Source organism: Bos javanicus, chromosome 15 (genome assembly GCF_032452875.1).
Source record: "Bos javanicus breed banteng chromosome 15, ARS-OSU_banteng_1.0, whole genome shotgun sequence".
Taxonomy (NCBI): domain Eukaryota; kingdom Metazoa; phylum Chordata; class Mammalia; order Artiodactyla; family Bovidae; genus Bos; species Bos javanicus.
The window spans coordinates 32,421,905-32,427,564 of NC_083882.1; positions in this window are offsets into that span (position 1 = coordinate 32,421,905).

Here is a 5,660-nt window from a genome sequence, read left to right on the forward strand (position 1 = left end):
TGTAGTGGTCTCTCTGCTCAGTCCTGTCTGACTCTTTGCAACCCCATGGACTGTAGACCGCCAGGCTCCTCTGTCCATGGGATTTTTCAGGCAAGAATACTATAGTGGGTTGCTATTTCCTTCTCCAGGGGGTCTTCTCGACCCAGTGATTGAACCTGCATCTCATGTGTCTCCTGCATTGCATGCAGATTCTTTACTGCTGAGCCACTGGGGAAGCCCCAGTTTTGTCCTACCAACTATTAATACCTACTTGGATATCTTATGATTATTTTGAACTCAGTGGGTTGAATAGGATACTTAGACTCTCCCCTCCCCCACATCCTCTTTAATTTACCCTTCTCAGGAAATGATACCACAATCTACCCAGTTACTCAAACTAGAACTTAAGACATCATGTGGAATCCTACTTCTCTCTCATCACCCACATCCACTCCATCAGCAAATCATGTCAGTGCCCTTCCCAAATGAATCTTGAATCTTTCCATCTCTCTGTCAGATTCCTTCTTAGTATCCCATTACTTTTTTTATATCATTCTCAAGGAACCCAGGTCATTCTTTTAAATAACTCAAAACATAAAAACATAAATTAGATCATTAATTTCTTCCCTTAAACATTCAGTGGCTTCACACTGCATTTAGAGTAAAACTGATATCTTACTGTTTCTGTAAGGCACTTCCTAACTTCTTTCTCATCTTGGTCTACAAGGCTCTCTATTTTCTGATTCACCGCATTCCTCACCATATTCCAGTGACAGTGGCCTCCTTTAGGTTTCTCAAATACTCCAAAATTATTCTTCTCCTCAGGGCCTTTGTATATATTGTTCCTTCTGCCTGGAATGTTATCTCTATGACTGGTTATTTCTCATCTCTTAAAGCTTTTAGTTTATATCTCACCATCTGTAATCATTATCCCACAGTAGTACTCTCCATTATTTTCCATTAATTCTTCAGAGTACTTTGAATTGCAGTTACTTATTCATTCATTTGTTGGTTTGTTTACTGTCTATCTCCCACAATGGAAAATAAGCTCCATGAATTCAGGAGCTATGTCTACACATCCAGCTTCTAAAATAGTGTCTGGTATGTGATACCTGCTCAGCAAATATCTACATCATCATCATCATAAATAAGAAAATGTAGCAGAATATTTAGATTTGGGATGTTTTAAAAAGTTTTTCTAAGCTTGATAAGAAACCAAGAAATCATAAAAACTGACAGATTTAGCTACATTAAGCATTTAACATTTTTGTATTACAGAGGTAAAAAGGCAGAAAACTGAGAAACATCTTTTATAAATTATTCAAAGGAATTTCTTCAAATCAGTATGAAAAGATAAGTAAACCAATGGAAAATGGGTAAAAGATACAACTTATAGAAGAAAAATAACAAGTGGTCAGTAAAAATAAAATATCATAATATGCTCAACCTCACTCTTAAAAACATCAGATTTTCATTCTGTTGAATTAGCAAGAATTCAAAGACTTATAAATACCCAGGTCAGGTGTGTGTGGAAACAGTTAACTTTTATACATTAACCATCATACACTAACAGTTAACTTTCTTACATGTGTTGTAGATTAGTGTAACATTTTTTTTGAACAATTTAGCCATGCCTATTGAAATTTAAAATGTGCTTTACCTTTGACCCAACTCTGCTTTGGATTAGCAATTTTAGGAATTTATCCTAAAATAATACTTTCACAATGTGCAGTGTATATTCATATAAGGGTATATAGTATATTCATTTATGAATATATGAGATATATTCATGTATATGTTTAGTGTGGCATTGTTTTAATAAACAAAACTGGAAACGATCTGCTCATGCAATTAAATAATGGTACACTCACACAAAGAAATAGTATGCAGCTATTAAAAAGGACAGTGGGGTAGATTTGTAGATTCTGTTTCAGAAAGATATCCTCTGATACATTGCTAAATTGAACACATTTAACTGAGTGGTATATGTAGTAAGATGACTTACCGACTGAACAACAAAATGTAGTAAGATTTCCCCCTTAAAAAAATTAAAATGTAAGTATTTATAACTTGTATAAATATGTTCAGGTAGACATGAAAAAAGAAAAGGACTGAAATTCTTAACCATGGCTATATTTGGGAACCTGGATTTTGGAAAACATTTCCTTTCTGAATCCTCATATTTCATTCATTTCTTGTCTTATTTGGCTTTAAAAAAAAAAAACAACAACCAAAAAACCACAAGTGTGTATTGTTCTTGTAAGTTTAAAAAATGGGATAGAGAGCTGGGGAGAGAGGGAGGGGAAGAAAGGGAAGGAGGAAGGGTTAAGGGGGAATGAGAGGGAAAGAGAAAAGAGAAAGACTGGCTGTTTGTTTCACGCATTTTGCCATCAGCTGTGTTTGGAGCTGCCCTGCTGGGCCTCGTGGAAGGTCAGACCATTCGGTCAAGGGTTCAGGGGCATCAGCCCTTCCCCTCTCCCTCTTTATTCTCCAGAAGGAGAGGCACTTTGGCATCATATGTTTTTGTAAGGATTAAATGAGATAAAAGTTGAGAGAAAGCTTTATCAACTAGAAAGCTCTTTCAAATACAAGAGATTATTATCATCATCAGAGTCCACTTCGACCTCCCGCAGTCCCTTTTTTCCCATAAGAGCCTTTCGCCCCTCCACCCTCATGTCTTTCCCCGGGAGTGAGTCGGGCCTGCCTCCTGCCTCACCATTTCACCCCGGCCTCGGCCCAGCCGCTTCCCAGCAGAGCTTGGCTGTTCCTTGAACTTTCAGTGTTGGTTCGATTTCCTCCAGTGGTACCACATGCTGCTGTGCAAACAGAGCACGTGGTCCGGCCAAACAAAGGAACATGTGTGTGTGTTGCAAACCACCCCCCTATCACGGGAGCGCGAGCTCCGCCAGGAGAGGGCCCGGCCCGCGCGCGCGCGCTATAATTTTTCACTGCAGTTGAAACACCCCGTAAGCTCTCAGGAAGCAGCGGGGGTGGGGGGAGCGGCCGAGAGTAGGGGCTTGTGTCTCTGGCTCTTTCCATCACCGCCCTGGAAATAGCAGCGATCGTGCACGGCCAGACCGGAGCTTCCCCCAAGCTTCTAAGATTTCATTTCACCTCCAGCAGGCTGCTTGGGGACTCGCTGGGAAAAGATCAGTCTCCCGGGATGCTGTCAGGGGGAGGGGGGCCGGGACTGTATACAGCTGTCAAAATGTCTCAGACGGGAGGCTCCGGCACATCTGCTCGAGCCTGTCTCCGGCTGTGGGGCACGCGGGGAGCGCCTCAAACCTATCTCTGTACTGGCGAGCGGTAATTGCATTAGGATTAGTTATCTCCTGCGCTCTGCTCATTAGCCCTGAGGATGGCTCGCATCCAGCGAGAGGGTGGCGCAGGGCAAGGGAGAAGACGTGCGCCTAACAGGTCGTGATAATGAAAGACGCTCTCCTAGAGCTTGCTTCCCTCCTCCTCCCCCCCCCCCCCCGCCCCCCACTGTCCTCCAACGTCTTCCTCTAAACCTCATTTCCTGACTTTTTTTTCCTAAAGGTCTTATGAAATGCGCAATTTAGGAAGATTACAAAGAAAAAAATATCTAGACTGGAATGGAGGTGGGGGAGGGATGCTGCGGAGAGCACGGTGGGGTGGGGGGCGGGGGTGCTGGGCTGATGGCCTGAGTCAGAGGATGCGAAGAAAGCGGTTGGTTGGCATGTTCTGACGCCAAGGCCAATGGCCCGAGAGCACCTAGGTGCTTTTTCTGGCGGGGCTGGCTCCTGATAAGTTTCAGTTTCCTTCCCTGAGTGATGCCCAAGACGAGGAAGAAAGGGAGAGGTGGCGATTTCCAGGGGATTCGGGTCCCGAGGAGCCCCACCTTGGATTGTGTGAACTCTGGAGCCCGCACCCACCAGGCTGAGCTGGGTGGGTCCTTACTCTCTGCTCCCAGCGCTCTGGCCGGCTTGATCCCAGAAATAGGAGGGAGCGGTTGTTTGTTTGCCCCAGGAATGGGGACCGAGTCAGTTCATTTTTCACTGCACTTAGCACACTGTCTTGGTATACAGAGGTGCTCAAAAGTGTGTGATGGGTAACAATTAGAAAAAAAAAAAATCAGGGGATTTACCCTTGAGGGTACCATGATCCCACCCTCGATTTTCAGGGTAGTCAGACTTACTAAGTCAGGTGACTTCAACAGGTAATCTAACTTTTCCAAATGTATTTTCTTATTGGCAAAACAGGGTTAATAATTTACCCATAGACTTATTCACATGAGTAAGTCACGCCCAGTAGAGTGCAACACGTAGTAGGTGCTCAATAGATATTATTAGTTCCTCTCCATATCTTGCTTTATTCATTCCTAAGATGGGAGTTTTTTTTAAAAAAACCTCTTTGATGTCTCAGGAGGAGGTAATTAACGTTCTCTTAACCCATCTGAAAGGGCCAATAGAGTACAAAGTTGTTTTATAATTAAGAAATGTATCAAACCCTGTGCAGGACTAATTGCTGTGCAAATTTGATTGAGGCCTGTAAGGACAAGATTGCCTTTAATGGGTTGCAAGGAAGGGGACTACTTAATATTCTTCAGGGAAGTTCCAATACTCAAGTCTCACCGTTGGAGACTGCATCACCAACCATTAGGAGCCCTGCTCAATGGTTTAGAGTGAATACACCAGGGCTTTGCTTAAATAATTATTTTGAAACTGGAAGGTTTATTGAGAGTTCAGGGTTCAGATTTAGAAATGTCAGAAATAGAGTTTTATTTGTTTCCATTGCACATAATGAATTTCCCTTTAAATAATGAAGCCATGAAAATGCCATTGTACCACATACTCCAGTGGATTGCCAAGTGTTGAATTAGGTCCCTGTGAGACTAAGTCTTCAAAGCTACATCCATCAGAGAATGGGGGCATTTATAGTTTTCACAGGAATCATGGATCCAAAGGGTGCTCAGTGGAGGCATACCCCTTAGCGAGTCTACAGTCTCCACTTTTCAACATCTACTGGGGGTTTAAGAGACTATTTGGCAATCCTTTTTATAGGCATCTGGAGCAATACTTTGGAGAGGAGACGGTGGAGGAAAGTTGCTAGAACAGCCTGTGTGGGTTCCGTGTAATAGTATGCGACAAAGATGTTCTGCCTTAGACAGAAGACCATGTGTATGTATTCAAGTTGGGGTCCACTGGGAATGAGGAGTGTGGTTGGCTTGTTTCTGTCTGGCCTGAAGCCACCCATTGTGCTTATCACAAGTGAATCCAAAGGACTGGCATGGTTTCCCTCTGGGGTCAAATCTTCCTCTGCCATCCACAGAGCCCCAGGGTACCAAAGTCTTTTTTCTTCTTCTTACACCTCCTTCTCTCTTTGTGTCTCTTCTCTGTCTTCCCCAAGTAAGTGATTTCCCTTTTCACCCCTGAGGCTAATTCACGTATGTCTCTTTTATTTATTTATTTAGTAACAGGTTTTAAAACACTTACTTGGCCGTACCACGTCTTAATTGCAGCATGTAGGATCTTTAGTTGTGGCATGTGAGATCTTAGTTCCTTGACCAGGGATCAAACCCAGACCGTTTGAACAGGGAGCGTGGAGTCTTAGCAATTGGACCACCAGAGAAATCCCCATCCATGTCTCTCCTTGACTGCACTATTCTCTGCTTCTATCTGGAGTTGTCCTTAATTATCATTTGTTCTTAAGTATATTAT